At 37.7% G+C, this 16,230-nt stretch overlaps 1 protein-coding gene and 1 non-coding gene across 3 annotated transcripts in view; one reads left to right on the top strand and one right to left on the bottom strand.

Annotated features, from left to right (window-relative positions):
* The window catches only part of DACH2 (dachshund family transcription factor 2), a 909,992-nt gene that overhangs the window by 617,835 nt on the left and 275,927 nt on the right, over positions 1 to 16,230 (top strand). The window lies entirely within an intron of this gene.
* LOC123851509 (U6 spliceosomal RNA) lies at positions 7,194 to 7,297 on the bottom strand. The gene has a single exon (XR_006792621.1). It is a non-coding gene; the product is annotated as a U6 spliceosomal RNA (small nuclear RNA).

Genomic DNA, 16,230 nt, shown 5'->3' on the forward strand with positions numbered 1-16,230 from the left:
ATGGACTCGGTGGAAACTGTTTTTTTTTTGGGGGGGGGGCTTTTGTTCCCTGGTGGCTTTACATGTCTCTTCTGAGAGTCAGAGCAGAAGAGACCCTTTCCAACCTTCTGCCTCAGAGCAGAGAGATCGCAGTCTTTTCTTCAGTGAACTCTCCAGGCCACACTATCTCCGTTTCTGTCTGTGCTGCTATAAACTGCAGTGTCCTGGGTTGTGCACCCCTCAGCAGTGTTCACAGTCCTCACCTCCATCTCAGGGGCATGTCTCTGCCCTTTGTGCTTGTAAAACCGCCAGCTGCCCCCAGTTTGCACAGGTAGCCCTGCCGCTCCAGTTTCCATCTAAAGTCCTTTCCCCACCACTACCATCCCCAGCGTGGGAGGTTATTGCTCACCAGTGGTGTAGGATCCCCATGGCCAGGCTCCCTCCCACTGCCATTTATCCTCCAATATCTGCTCGTGGAATCAGGGCTCCCCGTTTCAAACCTCGAAACCAACCACCTGCGATCTTCTGTTTGTAGAGATCCAGATCTATCTTCTTACATCTCGTGTTGATTTCATGGGTGTTCAGAGTGGTCTGGTAGATATCTAGCTCAATTGCAGGGACTGGTTGGAATAGGGTCCCCTACTCCCCCCTATCTTTTCCCCCTGGTCTCATGTATTCTTTAAATTTAGAATAAGATAAGTTCTGTCACAAAATTCTATAATTATGTTCAATGTAACACATTCTGGAACAGATGCTTGACATATAGTGCTTCAGTAGGCATAAGCATAAGCTGATCATAAAGAATGGCATCATTAGACAGTGAATGAGTAAAATAAAGGCAGAATTATTGCCACTTTCAGTGTTTGACAACCATCTCTGTCTTTGCCCTCTACTCACATTTGTTATTACATCTTGGAGGAAGGTCAGGCAGAACGTGATTGTGGAGAGACTGCAGAATACACCTGTTACTAGAGAATCACACACAACTGTTAGTGTTGGGCAAGTAGCCATTTTTCTTCCTCCTGGTCGTGTCCCTTCACAGTACCCATTTGGTTATTCTCCAGTCATTCACTGGACACCACCATGAACCCAGTACAGTGTCTGGGATCAAGAAATGCAAAGGTAAGAATAATTCAGTTTCTCCCAGTAAGGAGCTTGCAGACTAGGTAAAGGAGACAGGATTTACGTGTAAAATCAATAAATGACAAGTCAATAAATTGTTATCTTGGAAGTAATGTATTCCATATAGACTCATTGAAAGTTAACATTGGATTGAACCTCATTTTTAAATTTTTTATTTTACTTAAATTCTATTAGTTAACATATAATTATCATTAGTTTCATTGGTAGGGTTCAGTTTTGTTAGTTGAATATAACACCCAGTGCCCATTACATCACGTGTCCTCCTTAATGCCCATCACCCCACCCATCTTCCCTCCAGCAACCCTCAGTTTGTTTCCTATAGTTAAGAGAGTCTTATGGTTTGTCTCCCTCTATGATTTTGTCTTGTTTTATTTTTCCCTCCCTTCCCCTATGATCCTCTGCATTGTTTCTTATATTCCACATATGAGTGAAATAATATGATAAATGTCTTTCTCTGGCTGACTAATTTCATTTAGCATAATACACTCTATTTCTATCCATGTCATTGCAAATGGTAAGATTTCTTTTCGGATGGTTGTGTAATATTCCATTATATGTATATAATGTAACTGGTGAATCACTAAATTCTATTCCTGAAACTAATATTACACTATATGTTAACTAACTGGAATTTAAATAATAACTTGAAACAAAAAATAATAAAATAAAATAAAATTAAATTAAATTAAATAACCTTGTCAAAATTGTACCCTCCATTAAGGTTCTTTAAGAAGATTATTTTAATTGCTACACAATATTTCATCATATGAATGTATCATAACTTTTTATTAAATATTTGAGTTATTTCCCATTTTTGTTGATTGTATATAAGTATAATAATTTTTTTCTACAAAAGAAAGAAAAGAAAGAAGAAAGAAAGAAAAAGAAAAGCTGCATAGGATGTAGAAGAATTCTTAGCCATATGGTATATACATATATACCACATCTTCTTTATCCATTCATCTGTTGGACATCTGGGCTCTTTCCACAGTTTGGCTATTGTGGACATTGCTGCTATAAACATTGGTGCAGGTGTCACTTTGGATCACTACATTTGTATCCTCTGGGTACCCCATAGTGCAATTGCTTGGTCATAGGGTAGCTGTATTTAATTTTTTGAAGAACGTCCATACTGTTTTCCAGAGTGGCTGTACCAGCTTGCATTCCCACGAACAGTGTAAGAGGGTTCCCCTTTCCCTACCTCTTTGGTAACATTTGTTGTTTCCTGACTTGTTAATTTTAGCCATTCTGAGTGGTGTGAGGTGGTACCTCACTGTGGTTGTGATTTGTATTTCCCTGATGCCAAGTGATGCAGAGTGTTTTTTTCATGTGTCTGTTGGCTATTTATATGTCTTTGGAGAAATGTCCATTCATGTTTTCTGCCCATTTCTTGATTGGATTTTTTGTTTTTTGGGTGTTGAGTTTGATAAGTTCTTTATAGATCTTGGATACTAGCCCTTTATCTGATAAGACATTGGCAAATATCTTCTCCCATTCTGTAGTTTGTCTTTTGGTTTGGCTGTTTCCTTTGCTGTGCAAAACATTTTATATTGATTAAGTCCCAATAGTTCATTTTTGCCTTTGTTTTTGTTGCCTTTGGAGAAGTGTCTAACAAGAAGTTGCTGTGGCTAAGGTTAAAGAAGTTGCTGCCTGTGGATTTTGATGGAGTCCTGTCTCGCATTTAGGTCTTTCATCCATTTTGAGTTTATCTTTGTCTATGGTGTAAGAGAATGGTCCAGTTTCATTCTTCTGCATATGGCTGTCCAATTTTCCTAACACCATTTGTTGAAGAGACTGTCTTCTTTCCATTGGATATTCTTCCTTGCTTTGTCAAAGATTAGTTGACTGTAGAGTTGAGGGTCCATTTCTGGGTTTTCTATTCTGTTCCATTGATCTATGTGTCTGTTTCTGTGCCAGTACTATACTATCTTGATGATTACAGCTTTGTAATATAGCTTGAAGTACAGAATTGTGATGTCACCAGCTTTGGTTTTCTTTTTCAACATTCCTCTGGCTATTTGAGGTCTTTTCTGGTTCCATATACATTTAAGATTATTTATTCCCTCTGTAAAAAATGGTGATGGTATTTTGATAGGGATTGCATTGAAAGTGTAGATTGCTCTGGGTAGCATAGACATTTTAACAATATTTGTTTCCAATCCATGAGCATGGAATGTGTTTTCATTTATTTATGTCTTCCTCAATTTCTTTCAGAAGTGTTCTGTAGTTTTCATACTACAGATACTTTACCTCTTTAGTTAGGTTTATTCTTAGGTATCTTATGGTTTTGGTGCAATTGTAAATGGGATTGATTCCTTAATTTCTCTTTCTTCCTTCTCATTGTTAGTGTATAGAAATGCAACTGATTTATATGCATTGATTTTATATCCTGCAACTTTGCTGAATTCCTTTATGAGATCTAGCAGTTTTTGGGTGGAATCTTTTGGGTTTTCCACATAGAGTATTATGCCATCTGCTAAGAGTAAAGGTTTGACTTCTTCTTTGCCAATTTGGATGCCTTTTATTTCTTTTTGTTGTCTGATTGCTGAGGCTAGGATTTCCAATACTATGCTGACCAACAGTGGTGAGAGTAGACATCCTTGTCATGTTCCTGACCTTAGGGGAAATGCTCTCAGTTTTTCCCTATTGAGAATGATATTCACTGTGGGCTCTTTGTAGATAGCTTTTATGATATTGATTTATGTTCCCTCTCTCCCTACACTTTGAAGAGTTTTAATCAAGAAAGGATGCGGTATTTTGTCAAATGCTTTTTCTGTATCTATTGAGAAGATCATATGGTTCTTGTCCTTTCTTTTATTAATGTGATGTATCACGTTGATTGATTTGTGGACGTTGAGCCACCCTTGTAGCCCAGGAATAAATCCCCCCTGGTCATGGTGAATAATCCTTTTAATGTACTGTTGGATCCTACTGGCTACTATTTTGGTGAGAATTTTTGCATTCATGTTCATTGGGGTTATTGGTCTGTAGTTCTCTTTTTTGGTGGGGTCTTTGTCTGGTTTTGGGATCAAGGTAATGCTGGCCTCATAAAATGATTTTGGAAGTTTTCCTTCCATTTATATTTTTTGAAACAGCTTTAGAAGAATGGGTATTATTTCTTCTTTAAATATTTGGTAGAGTTCCCTGAACGTCATTTTTTAAAGGCAATATTTTTAGAGCAGATTTAGCTTTACAATAAAATTAAGATGAAAGTGAATAGATTTCCTTTATATCTCATACTTACCCATATGCATAGCCTTTCCTATTATCAATATCATTTAACAGAATGGTACATTTATTACCAACGATGAACTACATTGATACATCATTATCACCCAAAGTCCATAGTTTACTTTCGGGTTCACTCTTGGTTTTGTACATTTTATGAATTTGGCAAATACATAATGACATATATCCATCATTATAATACATACAGAGTGTTTTCATTGCCTCCAAAATGCTGTGCTCTATTTATCTCCCCCCACACACCCATCCCTGGCAACCATTGATCATTTTATTTTTTCCATTGCTTTATGATTTCCAAAATGCCATTTAATTGGAATCATACTATATATATCCTTCTCAGTTTGGCTTCTTTCACTTTGTAATATGCATTTAAGGTTTCTTCATGTCTTTTCATGACATGATGGCTCATTTCTTTTTAGCATTGAATAATATTCTATTGTTTAATATACCATATTTTACTTATCTATTCACCTACAAAGGGCATCTTGTTTGCTTCCTTGAAACACATTTTAAAGATAAGAAAATTGATTCTGAGAGGTCAAGTGACTCAGATAGGCTTATAACTAGATATAGGTAAACCCAGTTTTAATATCTAGCCTTTCTGATCTCATACAGTATTCTTTACATCATTATTTGGGCTAGACAACCACTATCTTTGCAGTTTTCTCAGGTCTTTCTTGATGTTATAATTTAAATTTTGAGTATCATAAATATGCTAATCGTCTTAAAAATGCAGATTTTTTAAACAACCAACATTTCTATATGTATTGTTGGATTTTTCAGTCTTTATTTAAGTCATATCTAAGTGTTTAGAATGCAAAATGTCATAATGTTGAAAAAAACATCACAGGATCATTGTAGTAGCTTTCTGTGGCAACGTAGCATAGTAGTATTGGATAAATACTATCCAGAGAGTGGAGAATTGATTGTATATGTCATTCTCTTGCATTTATATGGCATATCCGAGGGAAGACCAGGTACTTAAAAGTCACAAATGGCAGTGATCTTCAGGAAGTCAATTACGTTTCAGGAACGTGATTTGTTATTGAAGTTTAATATTCTTCTAATGGCAGTTTGATACCTTTTGAACAAACACAGAATACATTTGAATTTTCATTAGCTGCTACACAGAAGTTAGCACTAGAGATTAAATTTAGGCCAAAATAGATTTTAGTTTGAGGCTAATTTCCCATTTATTCTATTTCTAAAGAAAAATGAATAGGAAGTTCCCCTCCTGAATTTTCCATCTAAACAAAAATGTATTCATTTGCTTTAATTTTGAAGTGTGTTGCTGGTTTTCCACACAGGCAGAAACAGCTTTCCAAAAAGCAGCAAGGATACAAGCCTTATAGCTACAGTGAACCAAACAAACCATGTAGAGAGAATGAAATTCCATAGAAATAACCACTTTTTAAAATTAATATCCTCGGGGCACCTGGGTGGCTCAGTTGTTAAGCATCTGCCTTCAGCTCAGGTCATGATCCCAGGGTCCTGGGATCGAGTCCCACATCAGGCTCTCTGCCCAGCAGGAAGCCTGCTTCTCTCTCTCCCACTCCCCCTGCTTGTGTTCCCTCTCTCATTGTGTCTCTCTCTGTTAAATAAATAAAATCTTAAATAAAATAAAAAATAAAATTAATATCCTGAGTGAAAATGCTTAAAGTATATCTTCCTAAACATCTTCTGATTTTCTCAAATGCATATTTCAAAATACATTTAGTGAATTGAATTTCCTTACCAATCTGGAAGCTATCTTAAGGTAAACTTGGTTTTTGTTATATATTTGAACTTGGCCAGGTTTTTCTATCAATGCTGTTAATGTTAATTTACTCTATTCCTCTCTTTTCTATTTTTTGGTGTTAACTGCTGCAGAGCCATCCAAATCATCCAAAATTAGGCTGTACTTCTGTCAATTACTGTTATTGTTGATTTGCAAATCAAAAGTGAATTGACAACGTATGAGTATTCTTTTCAACTTTCTTTTGTGAATGTAACTCTTTTCTGTGACTGTTTCTATAAATTAAACTTACAGTGCAGATGTTGTATATCTTATTGCATATGTTCTTGTTGACTCTGTTGTTATAGTCAAACACATTTCAAAATGTGAGGGGCCAAGTCAGAGAGATGAACTGCAAGGAAATCCGAGAGAGGAGGCCTCACCACACTGAAAAATTGTAGAGCCCCAAATGCTAGGTCCCACCAGCTTCCCTTCCATTCTCCCCACCAGCATACATCTGATTCCACCCCTCCCCTGCTGGAAGCCCATCCACGCTTTCCCTCCGAGCTCAGAGCCATGCTGACCTCGTCTTCAGCCTGGCCTACAGGCTGCACACGTCCCTCCAGTGAGCTCTTCCTGCCTCAGGGCCTTCCTAAGTCAGGCCCCCCTGGGTCACTCTTCTTGACTCTCCCTCCCTCTGTCTCAGAGGTCCCCTTAATTCAATGTGTGTTTCCCATCATGTTCTCAGGGAGCATCCCGTTTCTTCCCTTCCGTCATTGTTGTACCATTTTAAATTATATACTTCATTCGTGTGTTTAAAAAAAAATGTAAATTAACTTTGCTTAACATGTTTGAACTGAAACTTAAATACTTTATTTAAGCAACTACAGAAGAAAAAGAGCCACAAATTTGGCAGTATACTAGAAACTAATAGTCTCTTCTTTTTTATAACTTTGTTATCAGTTTTGATTATAGGAGATCACTGACTTGAACAAATATGTTCTCTTTTGTAGTAACAAAATATACATAGCATAAAATTTACCATTTTAAACCATTTTAGTATACAGTTCAGTAGTATTAGGTACATTCACATCATCATGCAATCATCACCTAAAACATGGAATGCTTCACAAATTTGCATTTTTACCCTTATCCAGGGGTCATGGTAATTTTCTCTGTATTGTTTTAATTTTAGTGTATGTGCTAATGAAGCAAAAATCCATATATGTATATACATGTATTTGTTACTTTTTTTTTTTGGTTAAATTGTCGCTTTTTTTTATTATTATGTTATGTTAATCACCATACATTACATCATTAGTTTTTGATGTAGTGTTCCATGATTCATTATTTGCATATAACATCCAGTGCTCCATGCAGAACGTGCCTTCTTTAATACCCATCACCAGGCTAACCCATCCTCCCACCCCCCTCCCGTCTAGAACGCTCAGTTTGTTTTTCAGAGTCCATAGTCTCTCATGGTTCATCTCCCCCTCCGATTCCCCCCCCTTCATTCTTCCCCCCCTGCTAACTTCTTCTTCTTCTTTTTTTAACATATAATGTATTATTTGTTTCAAAGGTACAGATCTGTGATTCAACAGTCTTGCACAATTCACAGTGCTCACCATAGCACATACCCTCCCCAATGTCTAGCCACCCCATCCCTCCCACTCCAGCAACCCTCAGTTTGTTTACTGAGATTAAGAATTCCTCATATCAGTGAGGTCATATGATACATGTCTTTCTCTGTTTGACTTATTTTGCTCAGCATAACACTCTCCAGTTCCATCCACGTCATTGCAAATGGCAATATTTCATTCCTTTTGATGGCTGCATAATATTCCATTGTATATATATACCACTTCTTCTTTATCCATTCATCTGTCAATGGACATCTTGGCTCTTTCCACAATTTGGCTATTGTGGACATTGCTGCTATAAACATCGGGGTGCACGTACCCCTTTAGATCCCTACATTTATATCTTTGGGGTAAATACCCAGTAGTGCAATTGCTATATCTTATGGTAGCTCTATTTTCAACTTTTTGAGGAACCTCCATACTGTTTTCCAGAGTGGCTGCACCAGCTTGCATTCCCACCAACAGTGTAGGAGGGTTCCCCTTTCTCTGCATCCCCACCAACATCTGTCGTTTCCTGACTTGTTAATTTTAGCCATTCTGACTGGTGTGAGGTGATATCTCATTGAGGTTTTGATTTGGATTTCCCTGATGCCGAGTTATGTTGAGCACTTTTTCATATGTCTGTTGGCCATTTGGATGTCTTCTTTGGAAAAATGTCTGTTCATGTCTTCTGTATTTGTTACTTTTTTTAAAATTCAAATTCCAGTATAACTAATATACAGTGTTATATTAATTTCAGGTGCACAATATAATGATTCAACCATTCTATGCATTAGTCAGTCCTCATCATAAGTGTCCTCTTAATCACTTCACTTATTTCACCCACCCATCCCCCCCACCTCCACTCTGGCAACTACCAGTTTGTTTTCTATACTTCACAGTCTGGGGATTTTTGTTTTTTTCTTTGTTCATTTATTTTGTTTTTTAAATTGCACATATAAATTAAATCATATGGTATTTTTCTTTCTCTGACTGACTTATTTGGCTTAGCATTGTATCCTCTAGATCCATCCATGTTGTTGCAAATGGCAAGATTTCATTTCTTATGGCTTATTGGTATTCCATTATATATATACACCATTTTTTTTATTCATTCATATATGGATGGACACTTGGGTTGCTTCCATATCTTGGCTATTGTAAATGATGTTACAATAAACATAGGGGTGCATATATCTTTTCAAATTAGTGTTTACATATTATTTGAGTAAATACCCAGTAGTGGAATCACTGGATCACATGTTAATTCTCTTTTAAGTGTTTTGAGGAATGTCTATATTGTTTTCCACTGTGGTTGCATCATCTTGCATTCCCACGAACAGTGCATGAGGGTTTCTTTTTCTCTACATGCTTGAAAACACTTGTTATTTCTTTTTATTTATTTATTTATTTATTTAAGTTTTTATTTAAATTCCAGTTAGCATACAGTGTAATATTAGTTTCAGGTGTACAATATAGTGATTTGACACTTCCATATAACACCTGGTGTTATTTCTTGTATTTTTGATTTTAGCCATTCTGACAGGTATGATGTGATATCTCATTGTGGTTTTGATCTGTATTTCCCTGATGATGAGTGATGACAAGCATCTTTTCATGTGTCTGTTGGCCATCTGTATGTCCTCTATGAAAAATATCTACTCATGTATAATGCCCAATTTTTAATTGGATTGTTTGTGGTTTTTTGGTGTTCAGTGTTATAAGTCCATTATATATTTTGGATCTTAACCTCTTATTGGATATGTCATTTGCAAGTGTCTTCTCCCAATTGGAGGGTTGTCTTTTTGTTTTATTGATTGTTTCCTTTGCTGTACAAATGCTTTTTGTCTTGGTATATCCCAGTAGCTTATTTTTGCTTTTCTTTCATTTGCCAAAGTAGACATATTCTAGGGAAAATGTGCCTATGGCTGATGTCAAAGAGATTATTGGTAAAGTTTTCTACTAAGAATTTCATGGTTTCGGGTCTCACATTTATATCTTTAATCAATTTTGAATTGATTTTTGTATATGGTATAAGAAAGTGGTCCAGTTTCATTCTTTTGCATGTGGCTGTCTTGTTTTCCCAACATAGTTTGTTGCAGAGACTGTCATTTTTCCATTGCATATTCTTATTTCTTTTTTCATAGATTAATTGACAGTATAAGCATGAGTTTATTTCTGGGGTCTCTGTTCTGCTCCATTGATCTATATGTGTATTTTTGTGCTAGGACCACAATATTTGATGACAACAGCTTTGTAGCGTAACTTAAGATCTGGAATTGTGATACCTCCAATTTTCATTTTCTTTTTCAAGATTGCTTTGGCTATTTGGGGCCTTTTGTGGTTTCATACAAATTTTAAGATTCTTTGTTCTTGTTCTCTCAGAAATGTTGGATTTTGATAAAGAATGCATTAAATCTTTGGATCACTTTATTTTTTTTTTCCTTTGGATCACTTTAGATAGTAGGGATATTTTAACAGTCTTGGTTCTCCCCATTGATGAACCTGGAATTTCTTTCATTTCTTTGTGTCATCTTCAATTTCTTTCAACAAAGTTTTATATTTTTCAGATATAGCTCTTTCACTTCCTTGGGTAAGTTTTTCCTAGGTATTATAATCTTTTTGGTGCAATTGTAAATAGAATTATTTTCTTACTTTCTCTTTCTGCTGCTTCATTATTATTGTAAGAAATGAAACAGATTTCTGTACATTGATTTTATATCTAGTGACTTAACTGAATTCGTTTATCACTTCTATGGTATTTTGATGGAGGCTTTTGGGTTTACAACATACAATAAGTATCATGTTATCTACAAATAGTGACAGTATAGTTTTTTTCTTACTAAATTGAATGCCTTTTATTTATTTTTCTTGTCTAATTCCCGTGGCTAGTACTTCCAGTAACTGTTGAACAATAGTGATGAGAGTAGACATTTCTGTCGTTTTCCTGATCTTAGGGGAAAAGCTCTCAGTTTTTCACTATCGAGTATGATGTTAGCTATCAGTTTTTCATATATGGGCTTTATTATGTTGAGGTATGTTCCCTCTAAGCCTACTTTGGTGAGGGTTTTTATCATGAATGGATGTTGTACTTATGCTTTTTCTTCATCAGTTAAAATGATCATGGGGGAGCTAAGATGAAGACAGAGTAGGAAGACCTTAGGTTCACTTCATCCTTGGAGGACAACTAAATAACTCTCAAATAATTCTAAATATCACAGAAATCAACCTGAAGACTGACAGAACAAACTCCACAACAAAAGGGAGAGAAGAAGCCACATCAAAGAAGTTAGGAAGTGTGGTAATGTGGTTTAGGGGAGAAACAGATCACAGGTGCTACAGTGTGGCAGAAGCCATGGTTGCAGAGAAGGGTGAGAGATAAAGGAGCACACAGGGGAACACACAAAGAGAATATTTCCTTGAAGCCATTGGCTGGGAAAATGAGAGGGACTGATTTTTTTGAATTCTTGCAACCACAACAAAATAGATGGCTTGGCTGGGATAGAGCCCGGAGGGCACTACCTTACTCCTGGAGACAAGGCAGACCCACAACCCAGGGGCAGACAGCATGGAAACAGAGATCTGAAGAATGCCTGGGGCACACATTGTTTGCTCTCTTTTGAATGCTTCCCTGGTGCTTCCCTGAAAGGAGCTTCTCTGGGGACAAAGGAGATGACTCCTGCCATTTCCCTCCCCCATTCTCAGCATAAACAAGAGCCACCTGCTGGAAGCAGCTCAGCATTGATACTGGCTGTCTAACCTGCTTACACCAAGTCCCACCCCTCTGTGCTCTGGTGTAATTACCCTTCTTGGTCAAGCTTGCATCAATCCCAGCACAGTAGTCCCCTCCTCCAGAAGACCAGAACAAACCCCCACCCACACTATGTCTGTAAAGCCTGGAGTTTTAAAAGTCAGCAGCCTTGTCTGGAATAGAGGCCAGAGGGCACTGTTCTGCTCCTGGCAAAAAGGCAGTCAAACAACACAGAGACAGATAGTGTAGAAACAGAGATCTGAAAGATAACTGGGACACACAGGGAGGAGATTATTCACTCTTCTCAGAGTGTACCCTAGAGAGGCAGCATGCAGGGAGATGCTTCTCTGGGGGAGCTGGCTGGTGCCACTTCCCTTCCCCATCCATCAGCATAAGCAAAGAACCATCTTCCAGAACCAATGCAGCACCCATACTGGCTGCCTTACTTGCTTACACCAAGTCCCACAGTCCTGTGTTCTGGCTGGACTGCCTTTCTCAGTCAAGCTTGCCTCAGTACCAGTGCAGTGGGCCTCTACACAGAAATTGCTGTCCACACCACATCTCCTGACCAGATATTTCTGTAGGGATTCAGTTTTAGTGAAAGTTGTTTTAGTTCTCATTTCACAACCTGACTAGAGCTCACCTAGTCGAAACTAACCACATTCTGGCCAAAGACCAAACACTGCACACTGCAGGCAAGGAGAACCCCTGCATATAACTGGCCTGAAGAATAGAACAGCCAGAAAACAACAGCAGAACACACACAACACACAGCAGAGACACACTGAAGCTGGAGGCCCTGGACACTATGTGATCTCTTCTTCATAAAGCCATTACTCTCAGGAACGGGAAACATAATGGGCTTTTCTAACACAAAGAGGGCAGACACTTAGACAAAATGCCAAGAAGTCATCACAAATGAAAGAACAAGAAATGATCTTACAGCCCAAGATCTAAGTTAAATAGATATAGGTAACATGCTTGAGAAATTAAAGCAACAATCATAAGGATACTCACTGGGATTGAGTAAAGAATGGAAGACTTCAGAGAGGCCCTTACTACAGAGATAAAAGACTTAAAAAAGAATCAGTCAGAAATGAAAAATGCAATAACAGAGATAGTCAACAAGCTCAATGCAATGAGCACAGGGTTGAAAGAAGCAGAAGAATGAATATGTGATGTAGAAGATAAAATAATAGAAAATAATGAAGCTGAACAAAGAAGAGAATTATGGAACATGAAAATAGATTTAAGGAAATCAGTTACTCCATCAAATCTAATAACATTTATAATATAGGAGTACCAGAGGAGAAAGTGAGAAGAAAGGGCAGAAAACTTATTAGAGGAATAATACCTGAAAACTTCCCTAATATGGGGGGAAAAAAATATCCAATCCAGGAGGCACCAAAAAAAAAAAAAAAAAAAAAACCTCCCATCAAAATAAACAAAAACTGGCCAACACCAAGACATATTGTAATTAAATTTGCAAAATATAGTTATAAAGAAAAAATTCTTCAAAGCAAGAAGAAAAAAAGAAGTCCTTAACTTACAAGGGAAGACCCATAAGGTTAGCTGCAGATTTCTCAACAAAAACTTGGCAAGCCAGAAGAGAGTGGCATGATATATTCAATGTGCTGAATGGAAAAAATAAGAAGCCAAGAATACTTTATCCAGGAAGGTAGTAATTCAGAAGAGAAGGAGAGACAAAGAGTGTCCCAGACACATAAAAACTAAAGTTCATGACCACTAAACCAGCCCTGCAGGAAATATTAAAGGGAACTCTGAGTGGAAAGGAGAGAACAAAAGTGAGAAAGAAAGGAAAAGAACAGAGAAAAATCTCTGGAAACAATGGCAAAACAAGTAATAAAATGGCAATAAATATGTATCTATTGATAATAACTCTGAATGTGAATGAAGTAAATGTTCCAAACCAAAGACATAGTGTGTCAGAATGTATAACAACAACAACAACAACAAGATACATCTATATGCTGCCTACAAGAGACACATTTTAGTTTTTATTTTTATTAACTTTTTTCTGATAAGAAAACATTTATTGAGGCCCAAGGGCACGATGGCAGAGGAGTAAGAGACCTAAATTTCGTCTGGTCCCAGGAATTCAGCTAGATAGGGATCAAACCATTCTGAACACCTATGAACTCAAGAGGAGATCAAAGAAAAGAATAGCAGCAACTCTCTGAACAGAAAATCGACCACTTTCTGGAAGGTAGGACATGCGGAGAAGTGAATCCGAGGCGATATTTGGGAAAATAGATGGCGGGGGAGGGGGCCTCCATCAGCCACTACTGGCAAGTGATAGAGCACAGGAGCACAAAATCAGAACTTTTAGAAGTTGGCTCTGCTGAGGGACATCACTCCAGTGCCTAAGCAGGGGTGGAACCCTTGCTGGGACAGTGTGGTCTCAGGACTCTCAGGGTCACAGAAAGACCGGGGGTGCCTGAGTGCGGCAGAGCTCCCAGGTATCAGACCGGGGAAGCCCATTGCAGAGAGGGAGCTGAGGAATGGGCTCTCAGCTTGGGGTTGCCATAAACCGTAATCCGTGGCATAGTCAGGCCACTGGTCTTCCAGGAAGGACCCAACAAGTGGCATATCCGGGGATACTCCCCATCCTCTCCAGGAAGAGCAGGGCGGGTGTGCAATGCAGAAATCTGTTGGGTTTGGAGACTCCACATGGGGTTGAGTGCCAGAGATAGAAATGCTCGGTCACAGGCCGGGTGAGCATGGAGTGTGGCCGGAGACAGGGAGACGGGAGTGATTGCTTTTCTCTGGGGGCTCAATGAGGAGTGGAGCCCCAAGTTCTCGGCTCCTCCGTAGTGGAGATTGGGAGGCCACATTTTCACTGTCGTCCTCCAAAGCTGTACGGAAAGCTTGAAGGGAACAAAAGTTCCCAAGAGCAAACCCCAGCAGATTACTTAGCCCGGACCTGGCAAGGGTGGGGCAATTCCGCCTCTGACAAAGACATTTGGGAACCACGGCAACAGGCCTCTCCCCCAGAAGATCACCAAAATACCCAGCCAAGACCAAGTTTACCGATCAATGAGAAAGGCAGAACTCCAGCACTAGGGGAATACCGCACATAGAATTCATGGCTTTTTTCCCATAATTCTTCAGTCTTTCAAAGTTAATTTTTTTAACTTATTCTTTCTTTTTTTTTTTTTGAATTTTTCTTTTTCCCTTTTTCAACGAACATCTTATCAATCCCTTTTTAAAAAATCTTTTTTTATTTTTCATTTTTAGAGTCATATTCTATCCCTTCATAGTAGTTAACCTTATTTTTGGTATATATATGTTGTTCTTTCTTCTAACAGACCAAAATATACCCTAAATCTCTAGTATATGGCTTTGTTCTAGTATCCTGCCTGATCACATTCTCTCCTTTTCTTTTTTTAAAAACCTCTTCTTTCTTTTTTCAACCAACTTCTTATCTTATAAATTCCTTTTATAAAATCTTTTATAATTTACATCTTTACAGTCATATTCCATCCCTTCATCATATTAACACTTATTTTTGTACATATATAAGTTTTTCTTTCCTTAAAATTTTGGGAGGAACTTTCTTCTAACAGACCAAAATATACCAAAAATCTAGTGTGTGGCACTGATCTATGCACCAGCTTGATCATATTTGATCATATTCTGTTTTTTTTTTTATTTGATTTTATATCTTTTTCTTTTGCTTTTTTCGTTCTTTTTTCTTTCTTTCTTTCCCTTTCTTCTGCCCCGGTTTCAGGTCTCTTCTGATTTGTTTAGTGTATATTTTTCTGGGGATGTTGTTACCCTGTTAGCATTTTGTTCTCTCATTCACCTATTCTCCTCTGGACAAAATGACAAGATGGAAAAAATCACCTCAAAAAAAGAACAAGAGGTAGTACCGACTGCCAGGGACCTAATCAATACAGACATTAGTAAGATGTCAGAACTAGAGTTCAGAATGACGATTCTAAAGATACTAACTGGGCTTGAAAAAAGCATGGAAGATATTAGAGGAACCCTTTCTAGAGAAATAAAAGAACTAAAATCTAACCAAGTCAAAATCAAAAAGGCTATTAATGAGGTGCAATAAAAAATGGAGGCTGTTACTGCTAGAATAAATGAGACAGAAGAGAGAATTAGTTATATAGAAGACCAAATGTTGGAAAATAAAGAAGCTGAGAAAAGGAGACATAAACAACTACTGGATCAAGAGGGCAGAATTCGAGAGATAAGTGATACCATAAGACAAAACCATACTAGAATAATTGGGATCCCAGAAGAAGAAGAAAGAGAGAGAGGGGCAGAAGGTATATTGGAGCAAATTATAGCAGAGAACTTCCCTAATTTGGGGAAGGAAACAGGCATCAAAATCCAGAAGGCACAGAGAACCCCCCTCAAAACCAATAAAAATAGGTCAACAACCTGACATCTAATAATAAAACTTACAAGTCTCAGAGACAAAGAGAAAATCCTGAAAGCAGCTCAGGATAAGAGATCTATAACCTACAAAGGTAGAAACATTAGATTGGCAACAGACCTATCCACAGAGACCTGGCAGGCCAGAAAGGACTGGCATGATATATTCAGAGCAATAAATGGGAAAATTATGCAGCCAAGAGTACTATATCCAGGTAGGCTGTCATTGAAAATAGAAAGGTAGAGAAAAAGCTTCCAGGACAAACAAAAACTAAAGGAATGTGCAAACATGAAACCAATCCTACAAGATATATTGAAAGGGGTCCTCTAAGCAAAGAGAGAGCCTAAAAGTAACAGAGACCAGAAAG

This window comes from Mirounga angustirostris, unplaced genomic scaffold (assembly GCF_029215605.1).
Source record: "Mirounga angustirostris isolate CCGP_5_RB_7025 unplaced genomic scaffold, mMirAng1.0.hap1 SCAF_11, whole genome shotgun sequence".
Lineage (NCBI taxonomy): Eukaryota > Metazoa > Chordata > Mammalia > Carnivora > Phocidae > Mirounga > Mirounga angustirostris.